Source organism: Stegostoma tigrinum, chromosome 16 (assembly GCF_030684315.1).
Source record: "Stegostoma tigrinum isolate sSteTig4 chromosome 16, sSteTig4.hap1, whole genome shotgun sequence".
Classification (NCBI taxonomy): domain Eukaryota; kingdom Metazoa; phylum Chordata; class Chondrichthyes; order Orectolobiformes; family Stegostomatidae; genus Stegostoma; species Stegostoma tigrinum.
The window spans coordinates 29,191,969-29,212,105 of NC_081369.1; the positions used below are offsets into that span (position 1 = coordinate 29,191,969).

The 20,137-nt window shown below is 41.7% G+C and overlaps 1 protein-coding gene across 10 annotated transcripts in view; it reads left to right on the plus strand.

Moving 5' to 3' along the window:
- LOC125459639 (uncharacterized) overlaps positions 1-20,137 on the plus strand; it is a 496,378-nt gene that overhangs the window by 346,989 nt on the left and 129,252 nt on the right. The window contains exon 1 of one of the 10 annotated variants that reach the window (XM_048546253.2): positions 6,875-6,985. The exons of 8 other annotated variants lie outside the window; for them this stretch is intronic. The gene's annotated coding sequence lies outside the window, so the exon portion shown is untranslated. Of the gene's footprint in view, positions 1-6,874; positions 6,986-12,352; positions 12,458-20,137 lie in introns of those variants that run through there. One more of the 10 variants, XM_059651680.1, reaches the window with a different exon arrangement.

Sequence of the window (20,137 nt, forward strand, 5' to 3'; positions counted from 1 at the left end):
CTCATCCATGTCTACCAGATATCCTAAATTAATCTTGTCCCATTTGCCAGCATTTGGCCTATTTCCATCTAAATGTTTGCTACTCATATATCTATCCAGATGCCTTTCAAATGTAGTAATTGTGCCAGGCTCCGCCCCTTCCTCTGGCTGCTCATTCCATACATGCACCACCCACTGCGTGAAAAAGTCCCCCTCAGGTCCCTTTTACATCTTTCTCATCTCACCATGCTCTCTAGTTTTGGGCTCCGCTAACCTGCAGAGAAGACCTTGACAGTTCACCCACCCATGCCCCTCATGATTTTATTAATCTCCATAAGGTCACCCCTCAGCCTCTGATGTTCCGGGGGAAATAGCCCTGGCCTATTTAGGCTGTCCCTACAGCTCACACCCTCGATCCCTGGCAACATCTTTGTAAATCTTTTCTGAATCCTTTCAAGTTTAACAACGTTTTTCCTATTGCAGCATCTTCAAACAGGTAGAAATAAAGTTGAACTCTCAAGATTTTCCTCTTTTGACTATGAATAGTGGGGAATATCTACTTGAATATAGAATGCACCATTATGTTAAGATGATTTTTCTCATGATCTTGGTAATGACAGACAGCAAGAGATATTGACAGATTATTAGAGATCTAAAGAACAGTCTAATGCAATTATAATGCATAAATCATATCTTTAGGTTGACTTCTGATTCGTTGTAGTGTTACATTCAATTGACAATTCTAACTACTAGAACACAACTTTCAGCCTTTTTCAGCTATTATTAAAATTAAAGAACATTACAGAACAGTGGTAGTTCTGCAGAATGGCCAGGAGACTCCCTTTGATACCAGCCTTCTAATTTATGCAGTGCATTAGCCAATAATAGTTATTGATTAATTGTTTAAAAACCCAATAAAAGTAATTTTCATTTATGCCACATGTGGAACTTCTTGATAAGTTGGAAATATTTGTGAATGCTGTTTATGAAATAAAATGTAAAATAAAAAGCAGTTTGCACTGAGGTAATACCGATAAGAAATACTTAATAGAAAATTAAATTATCAAAATTTTTAAAGGATCTTCAGAATGATTTAAAGTGGGAATCCTCAAAGGTGCTTTTTTAGCATTTTAGGGAAAAGTACCTTGTATCCTCCAGCTAGATCCTTTCCATTGTCATCAAAAGACAAAGCAGTTACATGGTATCTGTTATTTGTTCATAGAGGTTTTGTTTTGTGTTGTAAAACAATTCAAACAATGTTGCTATTGCACACATTCATTCTTTGACATTTAAAAATGCAGAATACATACTGAGTTTTAATTGCTGCATTTTGACATTGAAAAAGCTTAACATGAAAAATCAAACATCAGTGTTCTTAAAACTAAAAATCCCAACAATGATCTTTAATGAACTTTAGTTTGGGGGGGTGAGGAGAGAGACATCTGGGTTTGAAGTCAGCTCAGACTGATAGATGAATCCCTTCACTGGAGCAGCTGCCTACAGTCCCACATGAAATAATTTTACATCATCTCAGCTCACTTCCTATGAGATGCGAGTAAACAGCATAAAAACAGCACGTAATTTAGCACTAATTGGCCAGGGAAGCATTGCAGACATTTACAGGATCCCTTATTGGCTCGGTCTTTCTAATTTGTCCCTGCAGTCATTTGGATTATTGGAAGTGTACTACATTCACTCTTGCACAGTGAGAGCATTACTGATTCATATTAACAGCACCCAGCTACAGAGAGGGTACCAATTTACAGTGACAAGTGTTGCTGTTGAATTGAATATTAGCAGTTTATTTGCAGTAGATTATTTCTGAACCAGACACTTTGATTGCTCTAATTGTGTGAAGAAAAATGTGAAGTATGTCTATGTATACCTAGCATCACAGCCATCCAAACTGTTCCACTTCATCTAGCATTGCCTATATGTTACTGTTATTTAATAACTCCAATGATGTCCACGGTTTGCAAATTGCTGTTCTTAAAATTTATTTGAAAAGTAATCTTCGTCCATTATTGTTGATGTCCCTATAATTTTCGTTTGACCTTCACGCTGAACTAACCAGCTGGCCTATGCCTACATTACAAGACAAGAGCTTTATATCACAAAGGATTCAGCACAATCACTGGGCTCAATGTTCACAAAACAAGTAACATCATGTTGGGAAATTAGCACTGTGTTTAATGTGCACTGTTATTAGCACATAAATAACTCAGCGACTTGGGGTGTGGGACAGATAAGCTGTACATTGCAAATTACTACAATTATTGAATGGTTTAAGTGCTTTTGCTGTTAACCTTGGAAAATCTGGAATTTACTGACAAAAACCCTTTCAATACCAAACAATCACTCTATTTTTGTTGAAAATATGAACTAAACCAGAAAGCTAGGGCTCATACTTGACAATGTGTGGACCTTTTGAAATGTGATTACTGATCTAGAAATTGCAAGGGTTTTGATGATAAACTGCTAGTAGTTCCCATCATTACCACTCTGAATCTGATTGCTACATCACAATTTACTGCATGTGTTAATGAACATGGAAATCCTGAAGCTGCAATCTCATTTAATGCTTTGCAACACCAATTCAAAATTATACCCATCCCCCATCTTCAAATACATGCGCACACACACAGCCCGCACCAGGCCCAAAGCAGCAGTGAGTGAAATTAAAGACATCAGCATTACCTTCTTTAAGAAAGCTAGGTACAAAGTATTTATTTAATATCTTGCCCAAGAATCCTGTCTCCATGTATAAATTCACTTTTCGATTTATACACTTGCCCTATTTCTCCTTTTATCATGCTTTTACTTACATACATCCACAGAAGACTTTAGATTTCTTTCTGTTGTAATTGCCATTCCTTTCTCATTCTCTGTTTGCTCCTCTTTATTTTTTCAGTTTCCCTCTGGCGTTAGAAAAAAAGAAATTGCTGGAAAAGCCGAGCAGGTCTGGCAGCATCTGTGAAGAGAAATCAGAGTTAACATTTCAGGCCCAGTGGTCCATTCTCAGGACACCCTTTCTCTGAAATTACTACCTTATACCCTATTGTGTGATCCACCTGACATCTGTCATATTAGTCCTTTTTCTGCTTTATTTGATTTGTTTGATTTATTGCCATGTGTACCTAAGTATAGGGTTAATCTTTGTTTGCAAGCGATGCAGGCAGATCATAGTAATCAAACACATACAGATCAGGGTGGAAAGAAGCTTGGACAGAGTGAGGCATAAAGGTTACACCACACAGGGCATATGTGAAGCAAGATTATCATTTTTTTAAAAATCAACATTATTTGACATAGAAAGTCCATTCATCAGTCTAGTAACAGTCAGGAAGAAGCTGTTCTTGAACCTGCTGGTACGTGTGTTCAAGCTCCTGTATCTTCTGCCTGACAGAAGAGGTTGTTGGAGATCATTACTGGGGTGGGATGAGTCTTTGATGGCAGCTTTTCTGCAGCACTGAGAGGTATAAATGGAGTCCGTGGTTGGGTGGTGGCTTTCATGATAGTCTGGGCTGTGCACTCATCTTCTGTAATTTCTTACAGTCCTGGGCACAGCAGTTGCCACACCAGGCTGCTATGCACCCACATAGAATGCTTTTAATGGTGCGTCTGTAAAAGTTGGTGAGGGACCTTATGGACATGCCAAATTTCCTAAGTTTCCTGAGGGAGAAGAGGTTTTGTTGTGTCTCCTTGGCCATTGCATCTATGTGGGAGGTCCAGGACAGATTGTTGGTTATTATCACTCCTTGGAATTTAACACTCTCAACCTCTCTGTTGATGTAGATGGGGGCATGTTCTCCTTTCTTTCTGAAGTCAATAATCAGTACTTTTGTTTTGCTGACACTGAGACAAAGGTTATCATTTCACCAGGTCACCAAGCCCTCTATCTCCTGCCTGTATGCTGACTCATTGTTTGATATCCATTCTACCACAATGGTGTCATCAGCAAACTTGTAGATAGCATTCGTTCAGAACTTGGCTGCAAACTTGTGGGTGTACAGGGGGTACAGTGGGAGGCTGAGAATACATCCTTGGGGGAGTGGGTGGGGTTCCAGTGTTGAGTGTTATCGTGGAGAAGGCACAGTTGTCTATCTTCACTGATTGCATTCTATGGGTCAAGAAGCTGAGGGTCCAGTTGCAGAGGATAAAGCTGAGACCTAGATCTGGAGTTTTGAGATCAGTCTGGAGGGAATAATGGTGTTGAAGGCAGTGCTGTAGTGGATGAGCAAGAGTCTAATGTAGGTGTCCCTGTTGTCCAGATGTTCCAGGGATCAGTTCGGGGTGAGGGAAATGGCATCCGCTGTGGACCTTAAATGTTGGTAGGCAAATTGCAAGTGATTGAGGCAGGCTGGGAGGCTGGAGTTGAGAGATAATGGGAACTGCAGATGCTGGAGAATTCCAAGATAATAAAATGTGAGGCTGGATGAACACAGCAGGCCAAGCAGCATCTCAGGAGCACAAAAGCTGACGTTTTGGGCCTAGACCCTTCATCAGAGAGGGGGATGAGGAGAGGGAACTGGAATAAATAGGGAGAGAGGGGGAGGCGGACCGAAGCTGGAGAGTAAAGAAGATAGGTGGAGAGAGTATAGGTGGGGAGGTAGGGAGGGGATAGGTCAGTCCAGGGAAGATGGACAGGTCAAGGAGGTGGGATGAGGTTAGTGGGTAGATGGGGGTGCGGCTTGGGGTGGGAGGAAGGGATGGGTGAGAGGAAGAACAGGTTAGGGAGGCAGAGACAGGTTGGACTGGTTTTGGGATGCAGTGGGTGGGGGGGAAGAGCTGGGCTGGTTGTGTGGTGCAGTGGGGGGAGGGGACGAACTGGGCTGGTTTAGGGATGCAGTAGGGGAAGGGGAGATTTTGAAACTGGTGAAGTCCACATTGATACCATTAGGCTGCAGGGTTCCCAGGCGGAATATGAGTTGCTGTTCCTGCAACCTTCGGGTGGCATCATTGTGGCAGTGCAGGAGGCCCATGATGGACATGTCATCTAAAGAATGGGAGGGGGAGTGGAAATGGTTTGAGACTGGGAGGTGCAGTTGTTTGTTGCGAACTGAGCGGAGGTGTTCTGCAAAGTGGTCTCCAAGCCTCCGCTTGGTTTCCCCAATGTAGAGGAAGCCACACCGGGTACAGTGGATGCAGTATACCACATTGGCAGATGTGCAGGTGAACCTCTGCTTAATGTGGGATGTCATCTTGGGGCCTGGGATAGGGGTGAGGGAGGAGGTGTGGGGGCAAGTGTAGCATTTCCTGCGGTTGCAGGGGAAGGTGCCGGGTGTGGTGGGGTTGGAGGGCAGTGTGGAGCGAACAAGGGAGTCACGGAGAGAGTGGTCTCTCCGGAAAACAGACACCGCGTCTCCCGTATTTCCCGCAACACATCCCTCACACCCCGCCCCCGCCACAACCACCCAAAGAGGATCCCCCTCGTTCTCACACACCACCCTACCAACCTCCGGATACAATGCATCATCCTCCGACACTTCCGCCATTTACAATCCGACCCCACCACCCAAGACATTTTTCCATCCCCACCCCTGTCTGCTTTCCGGAGAGACCACTCTCTCCGTGACTCCCTTGTTCGCTCCACACTGCCCTCCAACCCCTGCAACCGCAGGAAATGCTACACTTGCCCCCACACCTCCTCCCTCACCCCTATCCCAGGCCCCAAGATGACATTCCACATTAAGCAGAGGTTCACCTGCACATCTGCCAATGTGGTATACTGCATTCACTGTACCCGGTGTGGCTTCCTCTACATTGGGGAAACCAAGCGGAGGCTTGGACACCGCTTTGCAGAGCACCTCCGCTCAGTTCGCAACAAACAACTGCACCTCCCAGTCGCAAACCATTTCCACTCCCCCTCCCATTCTTTAGATGACATGTCCATCATGGGCCTCCTGCACTGCCACAATGATGCCACCCGAAGGTTGCAGAAACAGCAACTCATATTCCGCCTGGGAACCCTGCAGCCTAATGGTATCAATGTGGACTTCACCAGTTTCAAAATCTCCCCTTCCCCAACTGCGTCCCTAAACCAGCCCAGTTTGTCCCCTCCCCCCACTGCACCACACAACCAGCCCAGCTCTTCCCCCCTACCCACTGCATCCCAAAACAGGTCCAACCTGTCTCTGACTCCCTAACCGGTTCTTCCTCTCACCCATCCCTTCCTCCCACCCCAAGCCGCACCCCCATCTACCTACTCACCTCATCCCACCTCCTTGACCTGTCCGTCTTCCCTGGACTGACCTATCCCCTCCCTACCTCCCCACCGACACTCTCTCCACCTATCTTCTTTACTCTCCATCTTCGGTCCGCCTCCCCCTCTCTCCCTATTTATTCCAGTTCCCTCTCCCCATCCCCCTCCCTGGTGAAGGGTCTAGGCCCGAAACATCAGCTTTTGTGCTCCTGACATGCTACTTGGCCTGTTGTGTTCATCCAGCCTCACATTTTATTATCTAGGCTGGAGTTGATGTGGGTCGCAACCAGCCTCTCAATGTATTTCATTATTATGGAGGTCAGAGCCATTGGACAGTAGTCATTAAGGCGCATTGTATATGCTTTCTCAGGTACAGGGAAGATGGTGGTCTTCTTGAAGCAGTTGGGGACTTTGACTTGCAGGAGGAAGAGTTTGAAGATCTTACCTCATTTTATCTCAATGTCATCGCCCAGAGAGCCCTGGATTTAATTGTCCTAGCTTTCCTGCAGGTGGGAATGTACCTTTATTGAACCCAAAATGGTCCTTATTTGAATGCAACCCCTTTTTCAAAGGCAGTTGCAAATCAACTGGGCATCCCTACAGCAAAACTTGTCATAGTCTCAGAAGACTATGGGGCTGCTCTTCCATTTCAGAGAGAAGTGCTGGGGCAGGGGAAGGGTCTGGTGGTGAGTTATGTCAGTGAGATCATTGGGAGAACTCCCTTACCCCCAACAGAAGTAAACAATTGGCACATATAAAGCTTCAAAAACTTGGAAAGCCCGTCAGCTGTAGCAGAAGCTAAAGGTAATTTTTGGTTCGAGGAAAATAAATTGCCAGTGAATCAGATTTGCATAACCTACTCTTTGTTTTCAGGAATTACGCGTCTGATGCTGCTTTGTGATTTAATTTCGTCTTTGTAATTTTGCACCCTGTTGTGTATCTTCCCTATGTAATTTATTAGCATGAAGACAACAATAATGAACCACTTCAATGTTGTTGAAAAAGAGCGTAATTTTTTAAGAAATAGCTAGTTAATTGTTTTCCAACAATTCTGTTCTACTGGCCTCACAGCTCAAAGATAACTGTTTCTGAAAGCACAGTGCAGCTGCTGTTTGTTTTCACACCCTGCAGGAAGCTGAACCTGGCTCAAATATACAACTATGACATGGCACAGTGAGAAATCCAGCCCAGAGACTGAGAACTCACACATGACCATTCTACTCTTCAACACCATTTAATACAAAATTTAACTGCTGAAGGAATTAAGAATTGTCAATATCCTTTCTTTGCCACAGTCTCCTCAGTACCTTCAGGACTAAAGACCTGCAGTTCTGAGCCAGTTAGTTCTAACTCTTTTTACCTGCCATTTAATTGTACTATCATGCCCTTAGCCTTGCAGATCCCTGGTGTGAAGATAGTGGAACAGCTACTAGTTGTTATTACAGGTGTTACATTTCAAATGGATATTTAATAGTTCACTTGGCACCTGTAGCTTGGTGAGAAAATGTTAATTAGACTGACCTAGACTATAGTTTCTGCTGCCTGACTGCTGTTTTTGATAGATACTTTGGTTGTATGGGCAATGTCCTGTCTATTTGATGTTCAGCTCAAATGTTTCCCCACCCCCTGAAGGAAGATTTGACTTTGACAGGGTTGCAAAACAGCCAGTGGTTGATTGTTCGTCAAATTTGGCTCTCAGTCACAATCATTGGTGGCTTACGATTGAGGAAGTTTGCTGCCCCCATCCTCTTTTTTTAAGACAACCAAAATTAGATTAAACAGTCTGCCATAGGATATGGAAACAGAAACAAACTAACTGTTCAATCATCTTTTCTATGCTGAGTTTAAGACTTGTCTAATTGTCAGTAATGCAGAGTAAACCACCTCAGAGTTCTCAGGAAGAAGCATTTGTCTTACATAACATATCATGTTAGCAATAGGTAAAATTAACAACCTATTAGGCATCATTACAATATCGACTGTCAGATGTTTCACATGTCTCCATTGGGTCATTGTATAAGAATAACTGTTTCTCAATTTAAAGACAGTGTGACAGCATCACATAGGCTGGAACTAATGCACCTTCTTCATTAACTCCTTCAGAACCACTACCTTATACAACATCACACATTATACACTCAGCCCAATTATGCTCAACGGTTACCATGAAGATCCTGTCTTCTAAACTTTGACCCCTGCCTGAGTCGTGGTGACCCTTAGGTTAAACTCTCCATCAGTCATCTCTCTCTTTCTCTTCCTTTCTGATGACACTGCAAGTCTATAGTTCTCTGCGACTATAGAGACCATACTTCATTATCTATTTTACTCTCGAAATATCTGACCAATTTGCAATTGCTCTGTTTTATGCAGCCACCAAAGTTGAATTTCATCCGTTGTTATTTCACAGATTGTGTTCCTTGATGAAATATTAGCCACAAACATAGAAACTTGAACCAAGACAAAGGGTTAGCATTCTGATCACTCCTGCATAGTATCTGCTTTGAAGCCACTTTCTACATTTTATTACTTTTCTGAAGCAGAACAAGAAAATGCAGGAAATATATTGCAGATTAATCAGGATCTGCTGGAAAAGTATCTTCACAGTTTGGCTGAGAGTCTTTCAATATTTTCGTTAAATGAAGAATTCTACTAGAAATAGTTGTTTATTTTTTATGTTTCAAAAGCAAAATCTGTTCGCCATCTCCATTGTTTTCTGGTCTTATTTCACTTGCAGCTTTCTTTTCGCTTTAATTGTTTGTAATATTACTGTTAGACGATCTAAATATTACCAGCTGCGTTTGTAACTGTTCGGGAATACTTTTTTTTTGTATGTGCACCAATTCCTCTTGGGCAAGAATTTGTGCTTAAGAAAATTATTGCAGTGGTCAGGAATTAAATATCATTAATTATTCAAAACAAAGTCAAGAACCATTCTTTTTGTTCAAACATTGTCCATGCATATTTTAGTGCCCTTTCCTTGGTGCTTTTTCAATTCTCCTCTTTAAGCTTCATATTATTTATCATTGTACTGGATATCTTGTGATTCCACAAACTATATCTCTAAATCATGATATTTTGTTGCAAAATATCTAATACAATAACTGAATATACAGTCAGGTGTTATGCACAGTGCAGATAATGTCAGTTCATGTTAGTCTACATATTAATCTAGCGACTCAGTAAGTCACATGAAAAATGGCAAGCATTCAGCAGGAGTCTCAAGCATATGTTTTCACAGAAAGTAGCCCCTCTAGGCTACAACTAAGATAATGTGCACAAAATAGTCAGTTCTACATTAATACCTTTTACTTTACATTAAAAGAATCCATTTTAGGTACCGTGGGCTTGATCCAAATAACTTGTGAAATACCAATGATTGTATATTCAGGCTTGATTGAATTCCCATCTGATGCACATTGCTACGCTGCAAGCAACATGTTAGCCAAGAAACTAACTAATAATTCAGGCAATTATTGCAGCTACTGATAAGAAATGTCAATGTACTTTTCACAGGACCCTAGTAATTACTTATAATGAGTTAGCATCATTACGTAGTGTCTGTCTTTCACCTTTTGTTAATTCATTACTCCCTCTGTTGTTGCATTTTTCTGAGCTTCTGGTCATTGTATTCCCCCCTTCTCATGTTTCTCACCAAATATCATTGGAACGCCATCTATATTCTTAATTGTGGCAAGTCAGTTCATAATTATTTTACTTAACCTGTTTGGGCATGTTATGATACATCTCAGGTCAGGGGGGTTTTAAAATGGCACCTTCTGGCCAAGAGATAGGAACACTACCACAACATCAAAAGACTATTACCCAGTTATGTGATGTATTGGTCTTCAAGGGAAGAACTAAGTGATTCATAATGTGTTCTGTCACTAACATGGAGTTGTTTCCCTTTTCAGTTGAAACGTCTTATTGCTATGTACACACAGGCAAAAGTCAATAGTATGTAGCTGTTGTTAGGTCAAACAATTTTGCAGATTCAAAAACTCATCGAAAGTTTCAGGTTTTGTCAGTAAGTGGCTCTATGTATCTTTTTAGGGTTGTTTTGCACCCACCAAGTATGATTCTGGTACGTGATGCAATTTGACAGTGTGCATGGTAAGTAGAACTTTGAAGACTTGCAGCAGTGGTGGGTCTGCTAACCTTATTGGCTGCTGAAAGGAAAAACAAATGTACTATATCCAATTTTCTGATGAGTCACCCTGCTGTGTGTAAAATATGTGCTATTCTCCAGTGTAGCTGTGCATTGTAAATTTGCGCATCCAATTTAGGCAATCCAATTTTTTTATCAATGCTTGAATGTAAAGGATAATGAATTTTTCTGTTCCTTAATGTATAGGTGTTGATCTAGTTACTTAAAATGTTCTAACTGCATCATATTTCTGAAATAAATATTAGGCTGTAGATAAAAAAAATCCAAAAGAACTGTGGATGCTGTAAATCAGGAGCAAACACAAAATTGCTGGAAAAGCTCAGCAGGTCTGGCAGCATCAGTGGAGGAGAAAACAGAGTTAATGTTTTGGGTCCTGTGACCCTTCCTCAAAACTGAAGGCTTTAGTAAGCTGTAGATTATATCCATGGTTTTGTTCATTAGGAAGTTAATTCAGAAATAATAGATGACCTGGCTGTGCTATCGAGTGTACAGTGATTAGCACTGCTGCCTCACAGCACTGTAGACCTTGGTTCGATTCCAGCCTGACACAACTGTCTGTGTGGAGTTTGCACATTCTCCCCATGTCTGCTTGGGTTTCCACCTGGTCCTCTGGTTTCTTCCCACAGTCCAAAGATGTGCGGGTTAGGTGGATAGACCATGCTAAATTGCCCTGTAGTGCCCAGGGGAAATGTGGGGTTATGGGGATAGGGTGGGGCCTGGGTTTCGGTGGGATGTTGTTTAGTGGGTCGGTGTAGAAACAGTGGGCTGAATGGCATCCTATGACTCAGAAATTTGTATTAGACATATTGACACACTGCAGACTCTGCATAATACAAGTTATGTATATTTACTTTTGTCTGTCTCCATAAAAATGTTCATTATCTATTCATGTTCATAGCTAAGTGCAAAGGAATTATTTGCCCTGACTATATTTACTTCCTTCATTCTGAAATCATAGCCGGAGAGGCAGCTGCAGCTATTAGCATCGAACTTACAGTGAATTTTAAGGTCATGTACAGTTAATGTAACACACTAAGTACTTAGCAGCATAATTCAGTTAGGCTTCACAATCCTTCAAATGCATGAACATTGTATAACATTAAATTCACCCTAATTTTGCCAGCTCCCTATATCTGTAATATTTAAATTTTTTTCAATCTGTTGAAAGATGGCAGTCCTGAAGTATGGTAATTCGGATTACTTTGTTCTACATTCTATGTTCATTATAATGAGATCAATTCACTGGAATCTGGCAGAATTAGTGTTTCATTTTCTTTATTCTTAAACTTATGTCAAGTAGAGATTGATTAGTCATCTTTGAATTGACGTCATTTTATTTTGTGGAGTCCATAGGGTCGACATACTGAACAGATGGTGATGAGCTATTGGTGTTAATATGCACATGGTTCAGTAGCTAATGTTTAAGTTTGCCTTCTTTGCCTGGGGAGTGGAGAGAGCTACCCACCTGCATCATCTGCTATTCCTGTTGCTTTTCATTTCCTCCACTGTTTGTGCTTTTTCATATGGCCTAGTGGTCAGATTTTCCACGTCCTTGCTTTAATCAGGACTCAGTGAGAACACGCTGCACTTGATAAAGATCTTTTCCTTGATTTATGTGGAAAGCAATAACAGAAAGTAGCAAGAGCTATCTTGATCCTGGATTTATTTTTAATTTTGACGATGTTTCCCTGTCAGGCAATTAGTTGATTACAAATTTGAAACCTATCTGAATTTAAATAATGAATAAGCTTACGATTGAGACAGCAAGTACTGTTGAAATATTTCAACATTCAGTCCACTCAGGACAATTTTTTTTAGTCCTTCATGGGATGTGGGTGTTGCTGGCAAGGCCAGTTTTTGTCATACTGCTGTTGAAAAGCAATTGGTGAGCTACCTTCTTGAAGTGCTGCATCCTAATGATGATGGTGCACCCACAGTGCCGGGAGGGAGTTCCAAGAATTTGACCCAGCAACAGTGTAGGAACAGTTATATAGTTCTAAATCTGGCTGGTGGTGACTTAGAGGAAAATTTGCTGATTCTCCCATACCTGCCAACTTCTGCTTCTGTGTGGTGAGGTCATGGGTTTGGAAGGTGTTGCCTAAAGAGGCCTGGTAAGTTGTTGCAGTGTGTCTTGTAAATGGTACATACTATATTACTGTACACAGTGATGCAGAGAGTAAATATTAAAGATGTTCAATAGGTAAAAGTGTAGAAGGAGCTGCACTCATCCAGGCAAATTTAAAGTATTCCAGATCAACAATTAAAGATCAACAGGAACACACAAGATGTTGATGGTGGAGGATTGACTAAGGTATGGCAAGTTTTGGAGTATAAGTCTTGAGTATCATTGCTGGAATGCTGTCAGAGCCCATAGACATTGCAGTATCCTATGCCTTCATTTATTGATTGAAGTCAAAATTTCAATCTCTGCTGTGGCGGGAATTGAACCTCTGTCCCCAAAGCATTGCTCTGAATTACCAAACCAAAAGCAATAACCCTATCCTACACTACCACTTCCCCAATGACACTGTCCGAATAACAAAGCTAAAAATGAAATGTTTTTAGGTTGATAACTGAGTAATTGACATACATTGGGAACTGAAAAATAGCACGAAAACAAGCTGAATTTAATTCGGTTTGTTGTTTATACTTTATTGAGCCAGAAGTAAATGTATACATATCAAGGAATCAGTATGTTTCATTTCAGAATCATATTTAGGTCCAGAAAATTGATTATACTTTAAGTTCCTCAATTTAGCATAGCTAAGTGGGATAGGAGAGCAGCAAAACAGCAAAATCAAATTAAAACCACAACCAGCAATTTTGAAATGCTGTGTGAGTCGGAATGGCTGTGAATTTTCCATTCACTGCTGTTATGGAATCGGAAAACAATGTGTTCCCGTCTTACTGGGAAAGCCATGAAATGACCACAGAATTTAATAAAAAGACTGAGCAAATAAGAGTAGCGGCTGTGTCATCAATGCTAGGGAATGGATGCTACAAACTGCAATACTGCAGCCTAAACCTTACTGAGAACCAGGGGGGAGATATTTTGAAAGCTTTGAAGACATGCTTTGGTCACTTTATTAATGATATTAATGAACAGTTTATGTTTAACATTAGAATTGGGGATGGAAAGTCTACTGCTCTGAATGTCTATAATATGGACATATAGTGGCATTGTTGTAATGTCAGTAATCCAGGACCTCGGGTTAATGATATTAGGGCATGGGTTTGAATACCCGACGGCAGACAGTGAAATTTGAATTCAATAACTGGATTTAGAATTAAGAACTTGCTTAATGGCAATCATTGTTGATCATAGTAAAACCTCATCTGACGTACTAATGTCCTTTAGGGAAAGAAATCTGCCATCCTTACCTTGTCTGGCCTGCATGTGACTCCACACCCATAGCAACATGGTTGATTCTTAACTGAACTCTGAAATGGTTGAACAAACTATTCAGTTGATGTAAAATAACGCTGGCCTAGCCATCAATGTTGATAACCCAGGGATGAATTTTTTTTTAAAAAGTGACAGAACTTGCTGAATCCTGAGAGTTTGGACAAGTGAATAATGATCTCTTCAGAGAGATGGCCTTAAGCGTAAGAAATGCTATTGTGAGATCGTGTCTGCCAAGACAGTAGAAACTTATTCAATAAAGCTATTAACATTGGAAGAAGGTTTGAAGTTGTCAATCTACAATGAGCGTACTAATGGGAGAACAGATCAGGCTTTGCATTATGTTGATAGTCATTCCAGGCTAAATGAGATGAACATGTTGGATGAAAGAAAGATACATTTGCAGAAGGACCAACAGAAAGATGAAGGTCAGAGCACAGGATGTGAATATGTGAAGTTCACTACAAAACAAAAAGCACACCCAGAAGTGGGAAAGAAGTGCTCCACCTGCAAGAAACTGAATGATGTTGCATGCCAGTGCTTTGCCAGAAAGAAGCAAAGCAAGTTTGCAAAAATGACTGCTGGGGAGATGTCAACTGATAATTTTAAAGACAAACTACACACCGTGCAAAAAGGTGGCATCATCAGATCTAAAAGTGACAAATGGTTTTGGACCGTTGAATGATAATTGCTGAAGGAGATCATCAAATGAGTGTGAAGTACCAGCTTGATACCAGTGCTGTATACAACATCATGCGCTTCTCAAATCTCTGTGAAGTGACTCGAGGTAGTGACCCAAAAATATTGCTCTCAATGGTAAGATCAAGACTGAATGATGGAATGATACTCATTCCAAGAGGACAAATGATGTTGAGAGTCCAGTGCAATTGGATGAATGAAGATTTGCAGGCCAGGATGGTAGATGTGAAACAAAATCCGCTCAGCTCACCAGAAATAATTTCAAAACTTAGCCTGATAACCCAAAAAAATTTTATAGAACCCCGACAAAGTGGAAGCAAGTCATTTTGGCCCATCAAGTCCACACCAACCCTCCAAACAGCATCCCACTCAGACCCACCCCCTACCCTATCCCTGTAACCTTGCATTTCCCACGGCTAATCCACCTGGCCTGCAAGTCCCTGGACATTATGGGCAATGGAGCATGGTCAATCTACCTAACCTGCACATCTTTGGACTGTGGGAGGAAACTGGAGCAGCTGGAGGAAGCCCACACAGACACAGGGAGAATGTATAAACTCCACACAGAGGGTCACCCACGGCTGCAATTAAAACCGGTTCTGTAGCACTGTGAGGCAGTAGTGCTAACCACTGAGCCACCGTGATTGGCAGCATTTTTTCAGGCCACTTAGTCATTGACAGCTGAACAGATCCTAGACAATTTGAAAGCTGATCTTTGAAGTCTCCCTGGTGAAGGTCATCTCAAAGAAGATGAGATTACGTGACCAATCAGCATCTGCTGAGGAGAATTCTAACTATTCTCAAGGAACGTTAGCGGAAGCAACAACCTCAACAACCTAGAAGGTGTTAAGAAAAAATGATTAAAAAAGTAATAAGTCCATGAAATTGTTTCTTAAGGAGCTGGCAGCTATGACAATCATATGAAAGTAAAAGAGGCAGTCATCAAAGAGAGATGGAAGGTAAAGAGTGTTAAGAACAAACAATGGAACAAGAAGTAAAAACTGCAGTTGAAGATGCCAGAAGTCAAGTGTATAGAACGTATACTGACAACAAAGGACATTGTCTGGATTTTGACAATGTGAATCTATTGCAGAGAGACAATAATCAACAGATGTTTGAAGGCAGTGCAAGGACATATTGGAATTGTGAACTATTTAGCAAAATTCTAACCTAATTTGAAATCAAAACATGCAAGCTCACTGTTTCAGATGGTGCATTATGGCCCAGAACAAGAAGTAGCTTTCACTAGAATCAAAACTAGCTACAGCAACTCTACGGACGCTAAGCGTCATCAACCTAGAAATTGAATGAGAAGCACAAGTGTCTTGCCCTGATCAGGCAGTCACTGCAGCATGACATTCCCCTGGAAAGGAACATCACCCCAGGGCTGAGTAGATACAAGATAAACTGGTAACAACAACTTGGATGCATGTCATTAAAAAAATCCAATAGCTTCAGGGATAATAAGTGAAATGCATGTGCAGAGATTGATGCAAGTGGGACTGACTCAAATTATTACAGTTTTATTCATAAATTGTCATTTTTCTTTGATTATGTATATTGGGTAGCTTGGGTAATTTCTAACTGCAAATGATAATGAATGTAATTTTTTTTTGTTTTTCCAAAGAAAAGAGGGTTGTTGAAGAAATGTAATGGCACATAGCGTCCCTGCTGGCTTGCTGTGTATATCAAAACGTTACCTCTGCTGTAAGCTGCTTTCACTTTTGTTGTAGCCATGTAAAAACATGAAATGCAAGCTGGAGCTGAATTCTTTCATGCTCTTAATTAATGCATTCCTGGACTTTGACAGGCTGCCCACTGCCCAATAACATTTCCTGACATTTGTCCAGCAGCCTTCTTTGGGAGCTACGATCACTGAAATCCATTTTTGATTCATCAGTAGCTGAGCTAGTATCTGATATTGTCCTCCCAGTGAGCTAGCACTTATGACCTCATGTGCCTTTCCCTCCTGAAGACACTCTTTTTCTTTTAATATACACCTGACGCATGTTTCAGAGCTGCTGTTTCCTATGATTGAGTGATGCTGCTTCATCGGGTTAGCTCCTCTCCGATTCATAAGGGCATCAAAATTTTCAGCACTTGAAATTAAGGAGGAAGCACAATAGTTATTCTAATAATGTGAAAAGGATTGGCTGTGCACACAGTCCTGACTTCTTCTACTTGTGGTCTTCAGCTCATGTTGTGCATAATATAAGCTTGTATGAAAGGAGTATGTTTGTGACATTATCCTAATAATGTGCATGTCAGGGAAGAATCATTCATACACGTTGTGTGTAAGATTTGGAAATGTGGGTTCTTATTCTGGTAAGAATAAGAAGTGTAGAATATGAGTGTAGAGGAAGTAGTGGAGTGCGATGTATTGGTCATGGTGAACTGAAGGGAAGTGGCGAGGATATAATTGTGAGTAGGGGAACTGTAGGTGGTGGACCTGCAAACTGAGTAAAAGAAGAGTAAGAGTCAGGATTCTTAACTTTAAACTCTGGAAAGCTTTTACTTACCTTACAGGTTTTTCTATTTTGAGCTATGTCCTGGGTGGTAACCTTACTTACACTGTCTTTCCATTGCCAGCAAAGTTGGTACCTGTACACTCTCATAACTTCTGTCCTCATGGAACAGGCTTCCAAATCAACAACTTCTGCAGATCTTGCTGTAATTGATTTTATTGAAAAGACACGGGAGCAGAAGTGGACCATTCGGTCTGTTGAGTCTGCTTCACCATTCAGTGAGATAATTGCTGATATGATAATGCATAGGCCCACTTTTCTGCCTTTTTCCCATTTCCCTTGATTTCCTTACTGATTCAAGATCTGTCTATCCCAGCCTTGAATATACTTAATGGACTAGATTTGACACCTCTCCACAGTAATGAAGTCCACAGCTTCACTCTCCTGCGAGAGAAGAAATTCCTCTTCTCTTTCCTAATTGGGCGCCTCTTGTTGTGCATGCCATTCCAGGTTACTTTCAGTTGCTTTTGTGAATGTTGTTTGAATTTTGGCATAGAGGACATTTCCCTGACTAGTGTAGATTGAAATTCATCCTGACTGATTATTTGAGCAACAGAAGCAGAAATTGCTGGGAAAACTCAGCTGGTCTGGCAGGATCAGTCGGACGAAAGCAGAGTTAACATTTCGAGTCCTGTGACCCTTCATCAGAACTGGAGATGGCTAGCAGAAGGAGACATAGCTTTAAATTGAGGGGTGATAGATGTTGGACAGATGTCAGAGGTAAGTTCTTTACTCAGAGAGTAGTAAGGGCATAAAATGCCCTGCCTGCAACAGTGGTAGACCCGCCAACTTTAAGGGCATTTAAATGGTCATTGGATAAACATATGGATGAAAATGGAATAGTGTAAGTTAGACGGACTGCAGTTTGGTTTCACAGGTCGGCGCAACATCAAGGGCCGAAGGGCCTGTACTGCTCTGTAGTGTTCTATGTTAGCAGCCGGGAAAAAGTGGTATTTATGCTGAAGATGAGGTTGGGAACAGTGGGAGGGAAGGGGACAGGTGAGCACATACATGGAGATGGAGTCCAGAGAGAGAAAGAAAGATGAAAGTTCCGGTAAATAAGGAGATTTTGAGTAGCACACCATGACAGAAAAAAAACTGAATAAGTGATAATAAGAGCTAAGACCAGGAGAGGATGTGTGAGCTGTACTGAAGGCAGCCTATATGAAGTAAGAATGGGTGACTGTAGCCATTGTTGAAAGCAGCCATGTCATAACAGGACTGGGTGTGGGGTGGGTAGAAGGACATAGTCAGGCTCTAACGTTATTGAACTCAGTGTTGAGTCCTCAGGTTGCAGGGTCCCCAAGTGGGAAATGAGATGTGGTTCTTTGATCTTATGCTGAGGCTGGAACACTGCACCAGAAATGTATCAGAAATGTTGATGTGGCAACACGATGGTGTGTTGAAGTGGCAGGCAACTGGAAGCTCAGGGTCATTTTTGTGAAAGAGCATAGATGTTCTGCAAAGCAGTTACCCAGCCTGCATTTCATCTCCCCAGTGTAAAGCAGACCATATTGTGAACAGCAAATACAGTAAACTAGAATGAATGAAGTACAGGTAATTTGCTGCTCCATCTGGAAGGTAATCTCTGAGGCCTTGAATAGTGAGGAGAGATAAAGTAAACAGGCAGGTGTTACACCCTCTGAGATTGCGTGGGAGGGTGCCGTGGGACTGTGAGGAGGTGTTGGGAATGCAGGAGGAGAGGACCAGTGTATCCTGGAGGGAATGGTCCCTAAGGAACGCTGACAAAGGAGGAGGGGAGAATAAGTCTCTCCTTGTGGTATTGCATTGGATCTTAACAAAATGTCGGCTTTTGGATGCAAAGGCTGTTGGGGTGGTAAGCGAGGACCAGAGAGACCCTATCATTGTTGTAGGAGAGAGGGCAAGGGGCAAGGGTAGAAGAGCTCGGAATAGTCTGAACACGGCTGAAGTCCCTGGGTAGGATGGAGTTGCCCTGAAAATCTTCAATATTTGCTCTGGACTCCACAGTGTTGGATGGCATCCAGTTAAATATAGACAAGGAAACCTCCTTTTGACTACCACATACTGCCCATTCCCAGCACCACCAACCTTTGCCCCTCAGCTGATGAATCAGTACTCTATATCGAATATCACTTGTAGAAAGTACACAATGTCGTCCAAGTGTTGGATTTCAGTATCTGTATCCAAAAATAATTGAGCAGCATCACTATTGTCTGAGCTAATTGAGTCCCAAGGACATAACCGCTAGACTGGGGTTGCAGCAGGTAAAGGAAGAACAAATCACCTCGTGTTCACCAGGCTTCCTGACAAAGATGTCCATGACAGTATCAGTAAGAATGACCACCACACAGTTCTTGTGGCGGTGAAGTACCATCTCATTTTGGCAATACTCTCCATCGTGTTGTGTGGCACTGTCACTATGCTAGATGGGAACAACTTCAAATAGATCCAGCAACTCAAGACTGTGCATCTATGAGGGACTATGGGCTAGCAGCAGAATTATACTCCAACACAACCTTCAACCTCATGGCCTGGCACATTCCCCCACTTAACCATTACCATCAAGTCAGGGATCAACCTTGATTCATTGAAGAGCGCATGAGGGCATGCCAGGACCAGTACCAAGGCATACCTGAAAGTGAGGTATCAACATAGTGAAGTTAAAACACAGGACTATTTGCTTGTGAACCAGCATAAACAGCTTGTGATAGAGAAAACTAAATGTGTCCTCAACCTAAAGAATTAGATCTAAGCTCTACAGTCCTACCAGGTCCAGTTGTGAATAGTCATGTAACAACTCATAGGAGAATAAGGTTCCACAAAATCACCCAATGCCAATGATGAGGGAGTCTGGCACATCAGTGTAAAAGATAAAAGGCTGAAACATTTATAACAATCTTTGGCCAGAGGTGCTGAGTGGATGATTCCTCTCAGATTCCTCCAATGGTTCTCAGCACCACATACGCCAATCTTTAGTCAGTATGATTCAGTCCACGTGATATCAGGATCATAATATCAAGAAATAGTTGGGGCTACTGGATATCGTAAGGGCTCAGGTACTGACAACATTCCAGACATAATACTGAAGACTTGAGCTCTTGAATTTGCCTCTCCCTGAACCAACTCTTCCAGCACAGTTAAAAAAAATCGGCATCTTCCTGACAATGTGGAAAATTGCCCAG